General features: G+C 29.9%; 1 protein-coding gene across 9 annotated transcripts in view; it reads right to left on the bottom strand.

Annotated features, from left to right (window-relative positions):
- The window catches only part of LOC125066599 (myocyte-specific enhancer factor 2), a 151,599-nt gene that overhangs the window by 46,650 nt on the left and 82,404 nt on the right, over positions 1-22,545 (bottom strand). For 2 of the 9 annotated variants that reach the window (XM_047675386.1, XM_047675303.1), the window contains exon 1: positions 16,772-16,989. The exons of the other annotated variants lie outside the window; for them this stretch is intronic. The gene's annotated coding sequence lies outside the window, so the exon portion shown is untranslated. Of the gene's footprint in view, positions 1-16,771; positions 16,990-22,545 lie in introns of those variants that run through there. 9 annotated transcript variants of the gene reach the window in all.

Raw genomic sequence — 22,545 nt, 5'->3', positions numbered from 1 at the left:
TAAAATTGTGCAATGTCCAGAACGTGGTCTTTATGCTGTAATCTGTTTTACTACGTTATATAGATGATGTTTAACCATTTTAATAAGTGTTGCGTTTATGACCGCTGATATTAATGGACATTGCATTAATCATATAAATAATTTATCTAAAATTGTATTTGTATTTTAATGATTTTTATAGCAAGTATAAAAAATATTTTGATGGTCTATATTTATTTAAATTTAAATCAAAGATATATGTATATATATGAAAATCAAATAAAACATAGCAATATATAAGCAATATATAAGCAAGGCTTTATTAAAAAAGGAAAAAAAATCTTTCCCTCAATAAATATATACTATTTATAGAAAAATTAAAACGGAACTCAATTTATGAAGCTAAAATAATACTTATGTAAATAAAAACAAGAATTGATCGAAAACAGACCTTCAAAAAGAAAAGCATAAAAAAAATATTTTAGAGGCCGAATATTAAAAAAGTAACATTGAAGACTATTATTTAAAAAATAATTAAATTGTAATGGATATTTAACATGACATTATAAAGGCACCTAACGAACAGGTCAAAAAAAAAAACTGTCAACAAACAAAAACAAACGATACAACATGGCGTCGCAACGTCAGACTACTATCGGTCTCAGTCGCGTTATCACTAGCGCGTAGACGATCCATTTTTAGAAATATTAATTCAGTAATAACTGTTGTACAGTAAACTATTTTTAGTACGGCCTAGGCTAAAAATACTCGGTCGCCGCGACCAGTGACGCTTACTTGATAATACTAATGTTACTCATGTTATGTTAGTGTCGTTGACTTGTTGCAGTTTATTGGGCTTGCTTGCGATTGACATTCACAGAATATCGCCGGGGTTATCGCCACTGTTTACAAAGCGTAGGCTCTTTTATACTCGTATTGAACAATTTTTTATCATTTATCACTCAATTAAAATTACGCATAAAATAATAATAAACAGAAAGTTCTAAAAATTATAACGTCTCAAGGCTCTAAATTTGTTTGCGAAATAAAGGATACGAAGGCAAAGATATAATTATTGGAACATTAATTTCAACATTTGACTACATATTAGTACATTAATTCACGGGTTATGTAACCATTCGGCTACGAGACGTGCTCGGTCGAGCCACAAGGCCGACCTGTCGACATTGACCGTGAAGTTACGACATAATATAAAAAAAAAAATACTTAACAATATTTCCGCAATACGAGTCGTTTTTAACTATTTTTCCACAGCAAAATAGCGAAGAAGTCAATACAACGAGGATAGATTTAGATTAATCGTAATAATTGTCTCTTAATTAGTTGTTATAATACAAACAATAAACAAGGTATTAATAGTAAAATTAGTTCTTTGAGAGTATTAATAGTTCCTGGCCTTTTAAGAGCCAGCGAGTTTGAAACATATACAAATTTTTGTTTTAAAGTATTTACTACAAGTTCAGCTTTATAGCGAGGCTAAATGAATATACATAAGCAGTTTTTATTTATTACGTATGAAAAACGATTAGTATAATTTATTACAAACTATAGTAATTCATCGCTTTATTTAAGTTTTTAAATATATCAAATCGCGTGAAGCGTAGAAGATATAATAAATTATTTGTTTGATTATATATGACATTAAAATACAATCATTATGCAGAAATAATCGTAAGAAAAACAAGTGACGCGAGATAATTCGTTCAAAGAAGTAAATAAGCGACATTGAAAGTAGAAATGAAAACATTTGTTTTAAATCACTTGTAAATATGTTGTGAAAAATGGCTTTAAAGATATTAAAATCCTTTTATCAAATGCATATTATTTATTCAACGTAATTATTCAAATTTTTTTAACAACGGTTTAATGCAAAATGAGTGGCATTAAGCAATTAACAATTTAGTAGGATACTATACAATTATTTATATAAAATTTTGTTATTTTAAATATACGAATTTTATTATGTATTAAATTAATTAGGTACGAAATATATTTTGAATACAATGAATAACATTCCTATGTCAGCTAAATTGTAATTACACAGCGCTACTTTTGTACAAAATATATTTTTGTACTAAATAATTAAAATACTGTATAGAAAAAAAAGGTGTTATCGTCATTCGATATGAATAAATTGTTTGTAAGCTACCGATTCGTAATGTGGATTATCCAGATAAATTCCACATGAAATTGTGTAATTAAATTTTTACGCAATTTAAACTATTTAAATATATACCGTTATAAAAATTATTATCGATTGATTCTATAATAACACTTTCTAAATTTAAATAGGGAATAATTTGTATCGCATATAAGTATTGCTTCGAGCACTAAGCTACTCGGTCCTTTATTTTAGTTAGAAAACGATCAATCTCAATATCACTTCTAACAATTTTATATAGCGCTTACTTTTATAATAAAACAGCTAGAGGACATTTTATTTAAAGGTTCTGATATAGTTATAATATACTTTATTTAGACTATTATTAAACGCAACTTGATTACATACTTTTTCAATAATAAGTGTGTCAAGTAAATATATATTAATCAATGTAAGCGTGCTCGATATATTTTGCTAATCTTCAATAATTACGCGATTTTTTTTAATAATAAATTAAATTATTTACCTTCAACCGGAACTTAAAAAAAAAATTAAATCGATAATGCGTGTCCTAAATGTTTAATGAAATCTGAAAGGCCGTCAAACGGGTATATCGACACCATTGGTGTTATTCAGTAAAAACAAAATCGAAATTCGACAAAGAATTCGGTCGTGAAATGTCTGAAACAGATAAGCGGAATTTATATTTTTTAAAGGGTTTATTATTTACAGAATTTTTAAAAAAATAAATCATATCAATATTTTTAATTAGCTCAAAAGAGTTAGTTTTTTTATTCTATATAACTATAGAAGTATAGGTAAGTAAGCGTTTAGAAATTTAAAAAATAACTTACAATTAACATTTTAGTTTTCTATTTTTGTGGATCTTTTTAATGATCCACAATAACAATTCTCATAATTATATTTCGCATTGCATTGCTCCTTATCTAATATAATATCACTAGTGTGGTTGTTTTTTTAAATGATTTGTTCAAGCTGGCCTACAGTTCGTTGCTTGTTATGCTATGTCGTATTCGCAACAGCCTTGGACAAACCTCCTTTCTTGATAGTGTTTGTGTGAAATCACGAAAACAAAACGCAAGAAATATTTTAATAATATATACGATAAAATGACATTTAGTTAAGAGGATATCCTCTAAAATATATTTATAAAAAATCACTTACAAATTTGCATATTAATGCTATAAAAAATAACATACGTTTGTTTAAAATAATATATTATACCAGATATACGTAATTTTATTAATTACGGACTAATATTTGATATATTGGTAAAAGGTTTTAATTTTTAAACGCTATTTTTTTATATGAATGTGATTTCGTTAATTTTGAAAAGTACGTACCAGTTTTAATTCCATGGTTATATATGGAATTTTTGATTTTATATTGTGTCACGTTTTTTACTTTCACAGTTACGCAACGCAAACGTATCTCTGTTACGAGTTATTTTCTTTCAACGTATTATTATTATATCCAAAGTTTTTACTTAATTGTTTTTTTTTTAATAATCATTGGAGATATACTCTATATGCTATATAATTAATTAAACGATTTTTATTTTATGTAACTTCGTTAAAAATATATAGAATTCGTGATTGTTTTTTTGAAATCAAAATAACTCTTATTTGAGCAAGATTTTTACGAACACTTTGATATCTTCATTTCAAAATATAAATTAAACACAAATCTACTTTTATTACCAATGAAGATTCTGATGAGATTCTATGAATAGATCTATTGATCATTCTATTTTTATAGAGTATAAAAATTAGGTTTTGGCAATTTAGGATTATTGAAGTTAAATTCTCCTTCAAATTTGAGGTTTGTTAATAAGGACTCTGTAGTCTAAAATAGTATTCGCATAAAGTGATAAATGAAAGTTAAAAATAGCTGTTCCAGATATAAAATTGTCAACAATTGTTAGTACGAGATGCTTTATACCAATTAACAAAAATGATTAAGATTATTAACACTAATCTGCAGTGGACGGTCGGCGCCAACGCGTCAAGCGCGGTTCAGTTTTTATGCCGTTCTTTGCATTCCGAATTCTTTGCCCGTATAAAATGTGAATGTAATTATATTTTAAAAGCTTTCTTATTTTATCTTGATTTTAATACTTGCATAACGCAAGGAAATGGAGAGGATATGTATTACTATACAGAGTATTAGAGTAGATTTTATTTACATTTTTGCTGTTGTAACGAAAATTACAATTACAATGTTACTTTACGTTATAGCCATTTGTGAAAATTAAAAAAAAATTATTTTGAATAAAATGTAAGTTAACAAAACTAATTAAACTTACAAATGAAAGCGTGAACTATTAATATTTCATCCAAATTTTCGTTATCCGAAATTTTCTTATTATTATCGTTTATGGTGTTCAATACTAACACTTATCAAGGGACTTTGTATATTTTTCAGAATAAATAAGTTGTTTAATCCTTACTCAAATAAATAGCTCATAATTTTGTTTCCCGTTAATCAAAAAAGTGTTTATTGTAGAGTAAGCAGTAAAATATCTCAGCAGTGTGGGCAGAGATCGCTTGAATGTTATCGTATTTTTTGTATATGTTGTATGTGTAAATAAAAGTTGAGGTGTATTCATATTAAATTAATAAAACATTAATATAGACGGACGAAATCTGGGTTAAAAAAGTTACTGGGTTAGTCGATCTATATATGTCGGCAAAAAGTTAAGAAATTGTTTATAATGTTGTGTCTCAGGAATTACGTAAAGCCGTACGTCCTGCGCTTGATCACTCTCCGGTTGTCTCGGATATCCGTCCCAACGGGCTATAAGAGTGAGGGAATAGAGTGCATTTGTGTTGACTCACACACTTGTAAATTATAGTATCTCCTGCGCACACAGATAGTCATTAAGGTTACCCGTTGTGGCCGAAATTCGTTTAGAATTTTTTATTTTTAGCAGCCTACAGTTAGTAACGTTTAAATATAGAATATAAGATTATGTGAGCGAATTTAATTTGAATAATTTTAATAAAATAATTCTTTTTTTTTTGTTCGTTTCGCAAAATTAACCTCCATCGTACCGGTTAGTTTTTACTTTACTAATTTATTTTTATATATTTATTTATAGCTCTTAATGATTGCATATTCACATAATGTATGTAACTGACAATTAGGACGTAATAATAGCCTTGATCTCAAATAATCTAGTATTTGTCGAAACCTAATTTAGTCAACTAGACTCGTTTATTTTGAAACTAAGGGTTAAGGGAAAGTGTATTTTATTGTAAGTGCATTTCGGAATCTTGAATGCATTGTTAAAAATATTCATTAGATTTCATCAGGATTTTCAGAATATAACATTATATGAGAACAGTACCATTAAATTCAGTTTAAATTTATTAAAATTTCTAGCGCAAATACAAATTTAGTTATTATTATACAAGTTCTTTCAGACGTTCAAATAATTAAGTTAACCCTTCGACAAGCTATTCAACACATATTCACACTAATTACGGTATATCATTAAAAATTTTATTCGTAACAAAAAATAAATAATTTGATGCTCTGTTGAACTAAGATTTTTGAATAAAGGTTTAATGGTCATATTAAAACCTCTTTTTAAATTTTATGTCGGTGTGTATACGATTAATTTTAATATACGTCGTTTTTATATAAAACAAAGTGACTGTATAATTTTTATTTTTTGTACAGTTACTGTTAATAATAATGATATTATTATTTATTTTGTAGTCAATTAAATAAGTACGATGCTTGGCTCGCAGTAGGCGACTGCGTCACAGTCAAGGTTGAGACGCGAGGAAGTGGGCAGACAATACGAGCGTGCTGATTTCGCAACACGCCTTACTATACCAAATGAGGAAGTCCAGTGTTATCTTGACATTTACTTATCAAACGGAGGTATTGGGTTCTGTCAGATAAAAACAGGTGTCCTATTAAATGAGCCTTAGATATGCAACATTAATAAAATCTTAGATATCTATATATTGTATTTTAATAAGTTAACATCAAACATAGTATTTATAACAAAAGATAATATATATTAATAAATAGTGAAAAGAAATTTTTGTTAGATATACACACAAGCATATCGTAAAGAAATGTGGCATTTGACCGTAGACAACATCATTTTTTAGTAAATATATATTTACATATAAATTGATATTATATTTTACTATCGTTCATTACGTCTTGGAATAAGAATATATATTCATTATTTTTTTTTAGATTTTACACATGTAAGCAATAAGAACATTATTTATTTGTTTAATTTAATTGTTTTGTTACATATAATATAGGAAAAATGTAAATTTATAGCTAAAGTAAATATGTGTAATGTGTATAAAATATTTATTAAATTTGTAAAATAAGTTCAACCATTGTAATTAATTAAAATATTTTATTATGAATGTAAAACACAACGGCTACATTCACTCTATCGCGATGACGCAATTTTTTAAGCGGTTTTATTTACTTGGCAATCTTGAATGTATTAATTGGCTGTAGCCAATTCTTTCATGTTATTTTAAAGACATATAAGGTCAGTTTTCTTTCACTACAACGATTAGTTATCGCAAGAATATTTCCATAACTTTTTAAGAACTTGAAGAGTGTTGCCTTTAAAAAAGTTTATAAAATTTAAATATAATATAGCGATTTATTTAGTAGTCGCCCTTCATATATCACCTCTACTGTTTCTTACCATATAGACCGCTACTATCGTGAAAGGATCGCCTTTCGCATGTTTTTTTTTTAATGTTGTTATTTTTTAATTATCTAACAAAAATGTTAAAAAAATAAAGACTACAGCTTAAAAATTTATAATACAAAAATAACCTCCATGTATAACTTTTTTTTTTATAAGATTTACAAGCGAAATTTACCACTACGCTGGCTTTTTCGCAAAGACACTGGATAGTCAAGAATAATACTAATAACCGTCCGAAATTACGACGTCAATGGTCCACCAAACATGTTCTAAGTTAAAGTGTCCGTAATTGTGCCTTTTACCTCGTTCATTTCTGTGATTATTCTGTCTCGCTTACCCTTCAAACCAGAAAACAAGTGCGTTCTATAGGTGCATTGCCCTTGAATATCAATTATAAAAGAATACTCAATTAATAACATACTAATTAAGTTTAGATTTTGTTCATATCAAACACATACATAACATATATAATTGATGAAATGCAATTTTTCGCTTTTTTATACCAAGTATTAAATATGTTAGTATATTTTATTTGTAATTTAAAAAGTATTGTATCCCTTTTTATCTATAATATAATTTAATAATTTTTAACCCAAGCTTTGTTTGGAAGAGTCGCTTTAGTGATAAGGCATTTTGCACCCTATTCAATTTTAGTAAATCCTCGTGCATATTTTAGTTTAAGGAAAAAGACGGGTCTGTCTAAAGCTCTACCATCCGTAAAATTCCATAAAGAATTATTTACTATAAGACAAATAGCAGTTCAATGCATAATATATGAGTAAGCAATAATCATTTAATAACTAAATTGATTATTATTTAATAACGTTAATTATCATTTAAGAATGTGTGCGTTTGTGTATCTTATGCTAATGTTAACATAATTACTTATCAATTTTCTAATGAAATAGAGTTTATCTAAAGATTCAATGTGTGGTATCTCTATATATTATGATTAATAGGGTTGTGATTGGGTAATGTTTTTTATTTTGTTATTTTTTAATTTCGTTTTTTTTTTTTATATATACAATACATGGAAACTGAATAAATTTAATGTTGAAATAATCTTTATATTTGTAGCTTGTTTTTGAGTCAATATATAACTCCCGAATCTTATTATTTTTAGGCAAATAATTACATTAACTTTAAAATTTTAACAAAGTTAAGTTCTTTGACAAATATTATTTAGGTGTATTAGATTTCAAAACTCTATTACAAGATCAGATAAGACTTCGAACACAATGTATGCTGATTAATTTATAAAGGCAATCTCAGTTTTGACATTTATCAAAAGTTTTAAACAATTCAATTACAAAAGCCGAGATCGTCCAATCTCTACATTAAATTTAGGAAACTTAAATAGCCTGATGATATACTTTGATATCGTTTTAAAAAAAAAACGTCATATCGTATCTGATTAATACGCTGATTATTTTATAAAAAAAATATTTTGCAAAGTGCTTTATTCGGATATGTTTCTATCTTTAAATTGACATTTTTTTATCTTCGAATGGCGTCACTCTGGGCCACCTAATACTGAGGTTCGTATCCGATAATCGAGTGATATGTCACGATATTATGATTATAGTAGGACGATGATAATGTACACAGATAAAAAACCGCCAGATAATATGCTGTCAGGTCTCTATATACTACTTTTTTAAATTTAAAACAGCCTCTACCTTCGACTTTGCTTGAGTAGACTTTTACATTTAAGAATGTTATCGAAACAACTTTCAATACAAATAAATATAAACAATAATTAAAGATTAAAATTTATTATTTTATTTTTAAATAACTTCTCATTCGTTTTTCATTATACGAAATAAAAAGCCTTTATTGAGCATAAATATTTAGGTATTAAGAATAATTTTCATAAGTAATTGGTACCTTTCCTTAGGTATTTTATACTTAATTTTTTTCTTCAAACCCTTATAAGATAATTTCTTGTTATTTTCCATTAAATAATACTTATGATTTATTACACACAACTCGTACTCTTCAAATCAATCGCACATATCAAATAGAAAATTAAAATAACGTATAGTAGGCAGTTTTAAAACTTCATATAAGTGATTCGTATAAAGTTCTTAATTCTCATATTATGAAGGTGTTATTTGAATAATATAGCGTCGTTACATTCTCTGTTTCCAATATAATTCTCTATAAATACACACCACCGTGGGAGAAGGCGTATTGCTCTTGAATTTTCAAATGTAAGGACACGTATTATTATTATTAACACGTGATATTTTTTAAATAAATTTCACAAATATCGATCGAATAGGTACTTATGTATGTAAGTTATTGCTCAATAACGTTAGAAAACAACATAATACCAAGCGTCCTGTTTTTATTACAAGCTCTTATTTAAATCTCACTTGTTAGTATTTGTATTTAAAATATTAAATTTCGAACCAGAACCACGCATCTGAGCGGATATTTTGCACAAACTTTTGACGTTAGTGTCAAATCAATGCATTTGAATACTAGATTTTGTAATTTATTCAAAATGACGACCAAAGATATGCTCTTCTTTAAAAAGGTAAGCTTTTTAAAGTATAATTTATTTAGAATAGCTTTTATTTAACAGTACCTACCTGTCTGAGCCAAATCTTGAAACTTTTCGAACCAGTTTCATGCAGTCAATTGAGCGAGATTTTTGGAAATATGTGGCGTGGCTCTGGTGACAATCTAGTATACTTTATTTTATTCAAAAGCTTTCTTTTTTAATAAATTTTAATTTAAATAAAACCGGATATAATGATTATAATTTTTAGCTCAGATATTGCGAGTGTTAAAAGCTGTGTTTCCATTTAAATAATTTTCGTCAGTGAAGAAATATAACGTATTTTAATAACCTCTGCTCTTAGAAGAATCCGCGAAACCTTTGCCTGACTATGGGAATTTTGTTTTCGTATTCGATTTTCAAATTCATAATAATAATATTTTGATTTCAATTTCATTTTGAATGAGTGTTCGAATTAAAACAAATAGAAATTCTCTTAATTCAGTAATCATCATTATTATACATTTATATAATTAAGTATCATTATGTACAATTAAATGAAGGTGCGTTCTGGGATAAGATTATAAAAAGATAAACGTAATTGATAATTTGTAATAATATCATTGCCAGGGTTTTCATTAAATTACGTTAAATAAAACTCAAACGCAATAATTTGATCTGATTATATGATTATCTTTGAAATACCTCGCTGCTGGGCAATGGCCATCTGTCATCTTGAGGAAAAGGAATGCAGCATCATGCTTCTGAAATGCGCGTTGGTGGCTATACGTGTCTGATTTTTATTCGACCCTAGTTTTCTTCCTATGTTTTCTTCACCGCCAAGCACGATATGATTTAAATACAAAATTAAGCACATTAAAAAAACCCACAATGGTGCTCGCATACGCTTGAACCCGATCTTCAGGTGAGATGTCTGGGTTTTTGGGGTCAGGCATTTTGGCTATAAAAATATGATTATTGATAAAAAAAACAAACAGATTGAGTTCTACGAGACTTATATTAAAAACTACAATACCATGAAAGCCTGTAAAGCCTGAAACGCCAATGTAAAATGTTGGAGAAGAGAAATTACAAATTTATTGTCCAACATAGGTATAACATCGATAATGTTAGTGAGTTAAGGCAACAGGCAATACGGCGTATCAACTGTATAAGACTTGACATTGAAATCGCAAGAACACTGAACAGCTAACTTTCAGGGGTTTTTTGGGGCGCCCATCGATCCCCGTGGAAAAGGGGTCACCCTCCCTCGACCTTGGAACGGAAACGCACGACGTGAACCGAAAACAACCGAAGTTTCATTCATCGTTCGAAAACCAGACTGACTTGTAAAAACTATTTAAATATTTAATGTCTTGAATCAATAATGTTGTTTATGTTTTATATAATTTTTGAAAAGGAAATTCATGTGTTTCGGTCAATGGTATAAGAATAAGTTGACTAGGAAAAAAATTGTTTTCCGAATAGAATTATTTTAAAGTCTCATTTAATTATTTTAATATTTTAAGGGAAATATTATGTGGTTTTAATTTATGAATCGTACAAACATGCACCTTAGTTATAAGTACATGTAGGTAAATTCCTAAAAATGTATTTAAATTAATATTTTAAGTCATATTTTTTAAATAATAATAATAAAACAATTAATTTACCTATTATTACTATTAAAATCCTAAATGTGGAAAATGTAATAAATATTTTCTATGTAATGATGCGTCTATATTCGATGAATTTATTGTATTATGTCACATTGATACAGCAAGTGTGTGGACGCGTCGTGTTAGCTACTGGATGACGTAATGCGATAGTAAAACATTCAATATTTGATATATGCAACCATAGCCCATTAGCCGCGGCGTGCGATAAGACAAGTTCACTAATGAATAGATGAAATAAACGCGGTACGTTCGTTAAAGTCGCATTATACTACTGGCGGTCATGGGTCAAGGTGTCTGAGTTTGTATGTGAAATAATTGTAACGAAGTACAAGTATTTTTTTGACAGTTCGCATTAAAAAGTGTACAAAACGACACCGTCTGTGAAATTTAATTAATACTTTATGAATTATTCTGAATAGTCGTGTGCTAATTAAAAAAAAAAACTGTCAACGGACACAAGTGTATTACTTCAAAATGAATGCTTATAATCAATAATTTATTTTATTTGACAATATTATATACGTTTATTGAATAAAATAATGTTCATGCGTTGTTTCGTATAAAATCGCTGCAGGTTTTAATAATTCGCAGAGGAGTGCGGACGGAGGTGGGAGGGAAGACAACAGCAGAAGGTTATCAATGTTGATAAGAGCTCATCCATCACTCAGCGTATCTATTACAATGCTTCGAGACATCGTCGTGTAAGGAATATTTTGAATTCTCAGAGCATCTATCAAAGTAATATCTTATAAACAATGTTACAATAGCAAATTTGATTGATAAATATTATTTACTTTACGTTTGATAAATAACTTCTACAAACTATAAACTAAACAATTTTGAAGCAATAAAATATAACGATTCTTATATTTGAGAACCAAATGTAATAAAAATAAAATAGTATTAGATAATTGATAATAATTTTTACGGTATAAGTAAAAAATAATACAACAGATAACAAATATACCTAACGGTATATCTTATCTATAAAACTATCAACGTAAGAGCGTAATTTATAATCGATTATCATTATAAATAATCAGCAAAAACAACAAAGTTTGAGGCGTGAAGGATAATTTGCTTTTATGATTCAATAACTAAAAAGATATTTACATAATAAATATAGATAATATACGAAAGGAATAATAAGTACTTCTTGTTGTAAAGAGCTGTTTTTCTGGATTTACACAAAAACTATCATACATATATAAAAAAAAAAAAATATTTATAATAAGTTAGTTGGAACGAATATGCGTTTTTGAGACTCAATTGATTATTATACTCAATTTATTTATCCTCTTCTCTAGACTAATAGTTTTAGATATATTTTAATTAACATATAATATTAGCATTGTATGTATGTATTATGTTGTATTAGCATTGTATGGACGGATAAAAACTATTTTGCGATGTTTTTATCAGTTTGAACACTTTTTTTTTTTAATTATATTATGGTAAAACAGTAGTCATTACACAGGTTATATTTAAAAAAAAATTATGTATATGCAAAACATATTATTAGTATTAAATAATGTTATTTAATTGTCTACTTCAAGCTCGACCCTTTAGATAAAATAATATAAAAGTAGAATAAATATAACATCAGCGCTATACTCAGTCAAATGACTGAGAGATTTAACTTACAACTATAAATGCATACACAACTTAAACTGTAAGACATAGATACATGTGTTTCATAATGTATAGAGGCACTAAGGGTTTGGCGCTGCAATCCCTTAACTTAAACTAACCTATCCGTTCGATAGCCAATACATTACATAGTCATATACTAATGTGTCGCGTTAAAAATAAGCTATATAGAGACATTAGTTAGTAAGTAATTGTGTTTAATTATAATATTGTACATATTGCATACGTAGTTACTTTGTATTTCTTACAAGAACGTTTGTAAATATAAGTCTATAATATATGTTACTCTATACAGACAAATTTGTGAATGAATGTTTTCGTGTACACAAATTGTCAATGAATCTAGACAAATGACAAACGGAAGGCGAAATCAGGAGGTGATAAATATACGGAGTTAATGTGCAAAAATGTTTAAGTATTCCACGTGAACACTATGAGATTGTTCGAGCCTCCCGTACTTACGCAATAACTCGTGACTGCTATAACGACTGCCTCGAATAAAATACGACACAACTCTTATCACCTTATCAAACAATTTATACCTTTCTCCCTCACAAATAAAGTTGCAAATCGAATGTCGCTAAATTTTAACTCTTCCTTATTTGAAATGAATACTAACACGCTTTTTCCTGTACTTTTTGTATGTATTATCAGTCCATTATTCGGTGCAGTCACATAGTTTGAATATTTGGTAAATTTCCATAAGACATGTAGCTACATATTTTAAACAACAGATAACATAATTATGAATTTAATTATCTTACATAACACGCTTAAAAATGCTAAATAGGAATAATTTTGAATATATTAATATGAATATTTTATTGTTTTACACTGAAACACTAAAAAATTAATTAAATAATATTAATTTTAAATAATGAACATAGAAAGGTATATTGTAGGCAGTAATCCGTACAATAATATCGAACGCAAAAAAAAGTAAAACATTTGAACACGCACGTCTTGAAGAACCCACGAAGTCAAACTCGCACTGGCGCAAAAAAGCGTCTACACAATACACACACAGGAGCAAAAACATCACAGATGTGCTCACACGCAGCGGGGAAAAAAGCAAACCGCGACTCTTGATCTTGTCTTTGCTCAACATGTTTTGCTAGCGTGTAATATAAAATACATTTCTTTCTTTTTGCGTTCATGAAATTGTTCAATGCTAACCGATCGTTGCCATATTTCATACAAGTTTATAAAAATGCATTATTTTTCCGATATTTATTTCTTGAAAAATCATACTACTATCACAATTCCTACGATCTCTCAAACCTGTTTTCTCTCAGCTTTTTCTTTATTATTCAAAATAAATAATCAAGTCGCATTTTCTGCAAGAACCTGCGCAATTAAACCTTTATTGTCTTAAACCTTTGCTTTTAAACTGGTTTAAAAGCTTGTAAGATTTTAAGATTGCGAGATTATACCTAACCTTTTTTATTACAAATGACATTGTTGAATAATAAATTGTAATCAAGCAAATTAAATAGTGTTATAGATATAACAATATTGGCAATTTTCTGGTTTACCTACGACAACAAAAATCACGTTATGAATAATAAAAAATGACTATCGTACATGGATTAAGAATTTTTCTGTTGAATTATAATTTTGTCTATCTAATATATAAGATATTTAATATTCGTTCTTTTATGTAACTCGTTTCACGATTTTTTGTGAATACATAATTATTCTGCGCGAATGTTTTGTATTAATAAAATAATAAGTCTGCGTTCTTCTGTCAATAAATTGTCAGCGCGTTGATTAGAGTAGGTAGTGTCTACACTCTCGCGTCTTGGAGAGCACGTAGAGCCGCTGATTCCGCGCCTGAACTCACTCATGACACATCGGGCTTCATAGAAGTGACGGAATAAAGGGTGCAACTGCATTTGGGTATACACTTGCTATATCTCCTGGGCATTTGGTTAAACCCCTTGGAGAATAGCGAGACCAAAATCAGTCAGAAATACATCATCGGATCACTCCATGAACAAAAAGGCCTAGTTGTATTTTATTTTTCAGTCCTTTTAGTATATATGTTATTATTTTCAAGCTTGGTTGTGGCTAAGATGTTTGTTTAATTTACATCGTTTCGTTTATCGAGGTTCGGTTATAACTTGATTAAGAAAATATGCTTCGTAATTTGTTAATAGGTTGGTTACAGAACCATTTGTCATACTAGTTGCCACCGGATTCCACATATAAACCTAATTGAAGCGAATACTTCCCTACAATAAACGCTAACACAAGTACCATCAATTGCTGAAGACTCCGTAGCACTTCATATATAACTAACTGCATTCATTATGTAACGTAGCTATTAATCTTTTACTAATACTGTATAAATGTTTATAGCTTAAAAAGAAATTCATTATATTACATGGAGTATTTACATTCACAGTTGTAGGGCAGGTCATGGCTGAATGCGTGAGCGCAAACGGATGTGCATATGATAAATAATTTATTATCTAAATTTAATTGTTTGTTTTCAACTAGAGTGACATTCAGTTCAATTTATATTGTATGTTGAAACTGAAGTCAAAATAATATCGTATATTAAACGTCTTCCATGTGCATGATCAATTTCCTCACATTATGTTATATGAATCTTGGTATTATTTTATATATAATAATTAAATATTTATATTACTGATAATTATCACGTTATAGTATAGTATAGTTGTCTGGCTGCTACACGAGTACCAGGCGAGCAACGGATCGCAGTGGTATCACGTTACGCGGTGGCTGTTGACACCAGCGCCTGATTAATATTTATGATACGACTGAGCATCTCGCATGGCCGGTTTGTTCGTTCGATGCGAATTAACTCTATCTCGCTCACACCCACGCCCACATCATTACGACCGACGGAGAAAACATTCGCGACTCATACACCAACCGCTTTTTCAAAGATACGTGTGTGAGTAAGTGCGAATGAGAATCCCAAATCTTCTTAATTTTTGTACAGTTTTGTTTTTGCTTTCAGTTTTGTAAGTTAAAACGAGTCTTGAAGGTCACGATCAACAAACAAATGCTTAGTTTTATAAAAATCATTACAATTATATTACTTCATTATGAATTAATTAAAAGGTTTTATGTTTTTTTTTTTAATGAATAGAAATAAGGTTATAATTTCTGAAAAAAAAAACATGTTAAGATAAGTGTATCGAGAAGGGCAGAATGCCTCGAACCTGACCGTATCGAGGTGACCTAACCGGACAGACTTGACTGACACATTACAAATCTGCAACCTATATTACCAACTGAATGTGGCTAGTAGAGTAGGACGAACGTCGCAATACACTTTTCGCTTTAAGTATTTACGAAACAATTTATTTAAATAATATAATTATTTTCCTGGTAAGTGCAGTGTGGAATAATTAAGTATTAGAATTTCCTCAGAAAATATGTTCAATATAACTCTAAAACAACGGGAACACGTATCTTATAAATTACTCATTACATTGTATTAGTCATTTAATTGTATAATTAAAGTTGTTTTTGATTATTTAAATTGCAGTGAATATCTGTTTTTTGTTTCCAGATCTTTCTGTTTTAGATCTTTGCCTTGAATACAAATAAAAATATATATAAATATCTGATAAGAAAAAAAAAATGTTTGAAATAATCTTATTAGACTCCAATTGAGAAAAAAAATATTATCATTGTATTAAGATATATCTTAACGCTGTTTGTCTGAACATTTTCCGAGAGCTCGTGCCTCCAGCGCCGGCCGGCATTCGGAACATTGCCTCAAGGTCACGTTATCAAGCTGTCGCCAGCCGAACCTAACAACGCTACTGTCAGATACGCGCTCCGAAATAATTACCTACACATGCAGTACTACTATCAACTCCTTGCACTCGACTAATTTATTCTTAATTACGCGACACTACCGTTTCACAGGAACTTGGCAATCGGGACCTCCGCAATCTTTATAGCCAATGACTAAGTGGATCTAAGTGTATTGCGTACTCTCGCTCCTGACCACCGATACCGCAATATCGTCTCAAATCAAATTAGCGGCATGTTTACATTTTATAAATAGAGTGCGTTCACGTGGCGCCGCTGCAAGATAAGCGTCCAATGACTTGTTTTGCATCACTTACCGTACGCTGTTAACATCCTCCGTGGCAGAAATCTGATTTCTCCGTCACACTGACACTTGAGCGGGAACTAAAGCACTCACAACAGGCGCACTAAGTTCAGCGGCACACGCGAGGACTGCACGGCGCGACACCCACGACTAGAATGCGGGCAAAACGAATGCGGGGCGCGGGGGCGGAGGACGACAGCGACACACGGCTCATACGAAGGCGCGGCGACTAGGACTGCGGCCGGGCAACAGAGCAATCCCCCCCATTGGTCGGATGAGGAGTGACGTCACGTAAACCGGCCAATGGCCACGAGACGAGAACTTCTCGAAACGGTCACCAGTGGCGCTGCCGTTTAAGAACTCGCCCGCCCTACAGAGCTTTCTTCAGCTTGGGCGTATGCTTTACCGGGCGGCAAACGCCGATAAAATGTCATTAAAGAATTAAATATGCGAAACAAATGCCATTATCCATAAATTGTAGATAATTATGAATAGTTATAAGTGAGCACTAACTTTTGAAAGCAACTGCCGATGCAATTCTGATCATTAATTTTGACGTTGCTTGTTGGGCAGTTGCCAGATAAGGTGAATATACCTATGGCGTAGATAAACATAATAATAAATCAGCAATAAAAGCAAATTGATGGTGTCATCGGAAACAATAATGATGTAGAGGACGCATGCATATTTTTTTTATAATTTTATAGTTTATTATATAATTCAAATACTTTAACCAAACTCTTTTATAAGCCGTTACAGTGATTGAGATTCTTAAATAATGAAAATAGCAAATACATCAATTAAAGAGAAAAAAATCAGTACCAAAAGCCTCGTCATTAGAGTGTGCTGTAAACAAAACCCTCAGCCGTGCCCGAGGGAGCGACAGCTGTCCCCAAGCCTCAGTGTTGCCATTAAACACCCACGATAGATTTCATAACATTGCTCCAAACTAAAAGAGATCTTATCTTATCAACTTTAAAGTCTCTTTTCCAAACATGGTTATTTAAACTTCATAAGGGCATCATGAAATACGTGATTGAAAAAGAACTCTTATCGTTAATACAAATAATTTACTTTTGAAAAATGCTTCCTTTTGATGCTGAAAACGTATTAGAATAGATATTTCAAGTACTTATGAGGAAAGTTTTATGTTTAGAAGAATATATATAACCTGGGAGCCAAGGAATCTTTGAGGTATAAATTTAAAGAAATTAAGATATTGACTGTTGCTTCTCAATATATATTCTGTAATGTTTTGTATGTACGGAAAAATATTAATGTTTTTATGAGAAAATGTGATTCTCATAACGTTGGTACAAGGAACAAACACAATCTTGTTACTCCTGTTACTCGACTGCATAGAGTCAGTAACTCTTTTGTGGGGCAATGTATACGCTTCTACAACAGGATCCCAGAAAGCGTTCAAAATGCTTCTGTTGCGAAATTTAAAAAAATTGTTAAGGAACGCTTGTGTGCGAAAGGTTACTATACAATTAGTGAGTTTATGTTTGATAGCACACCTTGGGAATGAAACGATCGCCTCCTGGCTGTTTCTACTCATATATAATTATGTATATAATTAATTTGACGTAAAAAAAAAAAAAAGTCCCGCTGAGTTTCTTTCGCCGGTTCTTCTCAGGTCAGGGTGTTTTCTTTTCCGAACCGGTGGTAGTGTTTAACTTGACAATCAATAAGAAAGTGTAATACTTCTATATTGAATAAAGGAATTTGAGTTTGAGTTTGAGTTTGAGTTTGAATATAGTGAATGTTTAAATGATATAAAATTTACTTCCATTGCAAAATAATAATAAACACTTTTTATTAGTCCAGCGAATTTTTCAATCCAAGGAGAGATAACTAGCTGCCATCATAACGTAAATAATTACTAAGGCTATCACATAAATACTTTGTTTTATCGAGTTTCACTTGATAGGCCATTTTAAAATAATTCTATGTTACAAGTAATTTTCTTTGTCTATCTATATAGATGCATTGAAGTAGAAACAAATTAAAAAAAAAATATTCAGAACAAATCCCTTCTCGTTAAGGTGTCCTTCGTATATCACTATTTTTTTTTTTATTTTAGCCTTTGCTTTTGATTTGTAATGTCTAAATTAAAAACGTTACTTAATACTATGTTATTTTAAAATTTTAATAACTGTTTAAGTTCAATAAATATGTGTAGTACCTTTAGTATTTTTTTAAAGTAGTAGAAAGTATCCTAAGTAAATAAAAAGATCTAATTTTGCCGTCTCAATAATATCTTGCAGCAACTACTTATTATTAAGACATTATTACTACAAATAATAAGTTATACTGTGATATGTAATTATTTTCAAAATATAAAGCTACTTAAATGCTAATTAATGTTGAGATTCACCTTCGGTTGTTGACGTGTAAGAAAAAGCAATACTTTCATATTTTTGTAACGCTTTGATGTAACACTCACTTTAAATGCCAGTGTAAGTGTCTTTATTAATAGGTAGGTTGTATATTCCTATTCAAATTCGTCGATATTAAAGGTCATTGTCGTGGTTGTTCGCTGCTATGTTTGTTTTTCTCTAATATTACGTAGAGTATTTTTTTATCGATTGATAGAGCAGGGAGTTGGGAAAAGGTATTGTATTTTGTGAATCGCCATCGATGAAAAGGTTTCGAAACTCTTTTCCTTAAGTAAGATTGAATTTAGAATTTTGCCAAAATGAACATTTTCTTCATGTTCATTATTTTGAAAAGGGATGAATAAAAATATTTTTTTGTTATATTTTTATGAGCTTAATGTAGCATAAAATAAGAAGAAACTAAAGCCCTTATATAACATATTTATTGATTTGACACTCACATTTAATTTTATTTTCTAGTGTTTAATTTTAACCATCTCTTAAAGTTATTGAGTGCTCTTTCTTAGATTATGTGTATCCATAATTTTCAAAAGTATGAAGTGTTATGGAAGAGCGAGGCGTCCCCAGACTCGAGTACTATAAAGACAACTGGTAACTTACCAGGTCGGTACCAATACCGCTCCAAAGGTTAGATGTTATCTTATTTAAACATATTTTTATTTCATTTTCACGCTTGTTAATTTTGCACGATTAATAAGTAAATCCAAATGAAAATAATCTTCCTAATTAAATAAATAACGAAATACGCAGTGAAAGGACTTTGGGCGAGTCCTTCATGGTAAGCACTCATCACTTATTATACTGCCAAACAGCACAAGGGATGTAGGATGTAGTCTTAGTTTCCAAGGCTGGCTACGTATTGGCGATTTAAACGATGGCTTATATTTCTTCCATTACATTTTTTTTACATTAGCAGCCTGTAAATTTTCCCACTGCTGGGCTAAGGCCTCCTCTCCCTTTGAGGAGAAGGTTTGGAGCATATTCCACCAGGCTGCTCCAATGCGGTTTGGTGGAATACACAAATGGCAGAATTTCGTTAAAATTAGACACATGCAGGTTTCCTCAAGATGTTTTCCTTCACCGCCGAGATGAATTATAAACACAAATTAAGCATATGAAAATTCAGTGGTGTCTGACTGGGTTTGAACCCGAAATCATCGGTTAAGATGCAAGCGTTCTAACCACTGGGCCATCTCGGCTCTATAATAATATCTCTTACGGCGCCTAATATATATGGGCGGTGGTGACCACCTTCCATCAGATTTTTCTTAAAGGCCGGCAACGCATCTGCAAGCCCCCTGATGTTGCAGATGTCCATGGGTAGTCACTTTCCCGTTTGCCATCTATACCATAAAAAACATAGCCCATTTACAAGTTAGCCGAAATATTTTATAAAAAAAATCCTAACGGTAGTTACCTTACGACGGTAACTGTAGATTGTTTTATCAATAAATACTATATTATTAATGATATTCCACCAATATCTTTAATTATTAATTTGACTTTAGACTATATCAATACTGTCTTGTATTACTCTCATAATAAATCTGTCAAACTAAAATGACATTTAGTCTTTAAAGGCCGAATTAATGGGAAGCTACAATTTGTCCCTTAATAAAGCGTTAACGTATTTATTCGTAACAAGAAAACGTATTATTATTTTTATATTTTAAATTAACTTCTAAATGTCTGTCTTTGTTTATTCGTTTTTAATTCAAAACCTTATAGCTTAAATAAATAATTTATTGTCTTTTGAAATAAGAAATTATATACTTATTTATATTCAACAAGCGAACTGCTCCGACTTCGCACGTATGCAATAATTAAGATAATATTGTATAGGTATGTTTATTTATTTATTACTAGGTATAAATAGTATGTATTAAAATATTAATAATATAAAAAAATGGTTTAAGTTGTATTTTGATTGTTACATATAGATAAAATAATACGGCTTATAAATTTAAATTTGGATAATATTGACAACCGTGCTCATTTTTTTTTTGTTACGGCCTGTTATCCGACCTTCTGTTTCGCAGAGAATAATTTTAATTTCGTAACGATTTTTATCAAAAGTATCTCTAAGATAATATAAGTTATCGTCTAAAGTATACATTTGAATTCAAATGTAATAGATAATTTTAATCTATATTAAATGCCCAAGATAACTAGCATATGTATCTGATTAAATTTTAGTAATAAATTCGAGACAATAGCTTTGAAAATTAAGATTAACTTATTTGTAATAAATAAAAATACTTATCATGAGTGTACATTACCTTTACATTACAGATACGTGCTGTTTTAAACTTTTTTGTGGGTATTTTTAATAACTCCAATTTTCTATAACCAATTATATACAAATTACACAAACAAACTTCCTCGTTTATTGCTCTTTCTATTAGTAAAAATTGTATCGAAGTTCGTTAAGAAGAAAATTCTGAGATACAGACAGAAGCAGAAAGCGACTTTGTATCATGTATCATATATCATAAAATCAAAAATTGAAACACGGAATCAGAGTTTTATTTAACTCAATAAGAATAACATTTAAATAATTTTAATTAAATCTTCATTAACGTACATATGAATATGAAAAAGATTTTATTTGCTCGTAGATACAACCAAAACGACTTCGTCTGATATAAAAAAATAAAAAACATATATTTAACTAGTTAATTATATTATTTATTTCCAAAAATGCAAGTGACGCCATTTATTTGTGTTGGTGTGCTAGAGAGTATGACTCTTAACGGATCGATTCTACCCTTGAAAGTTGAAGACAATGATATTCTCGCAAAATGCTTTTTGTATTTTCTAAGTTTGAAACTGCAAGTTTGTATACAAAATAGTTTAAGCTGTGCGTTGTTGGTCGGTCAGTAAGAACACTGCCTTGATTTACATTATTCTAATAAAGTACTGATCTCTATGAGCACAACATTTTATAGATATTATCCTTTAGAAAGTCTTAATTCCATACAAATCATTAAACAAAACTTCAGACATCTTTCGTTACAAAAGAAAACCCATACCTCTAACAGTTAACTCCGTAATCTGAACACAGGAATCCGTGTGTGGGTCTATTTTTGAACTCCCCTCGGCGCGTGCGCACAGCAGGAATTACCGGGAGTTTAATGCACTGAAATCGTTTAAATGGATGCGGCTTAAGCCGTGTAACAATAAAATATGCTGAAGTGGAAAACTGGAGTGTCGGTACCAGTTACATGCCTTTTATTTTATTATTATTGGTGTTTCTAGAAAGTGCTACGAATGTGTTTTTATTAAAAACTAGGCTAGAATATTTTAAAGTAAACCCATATATTGAGAACATGTTAAAGTAGACAATGATTCAGAAGCCATTAATTGAGTAATGAGCGTTTTTTCT

Source organism: Vanessa atalanta, chromosome 1 (assembly GCF_905147765.1).
Source record: "Vanessa atalanta chromosome 1, ilVanAtal1.2, whole genome shotgun sequence".
NCBI classification, from domain to species: domain Eukaryota; kingdom Metazoa; phylum Arthropoda; class Insecta; order Lepidoptera; family Nymphalidae; genus Vanessa; species Vanessa atalanta.
Note: the sequence above shows the minus strand (reverse complement) of the source record. Positions and strands in the feature narration are given on the sequence as shown.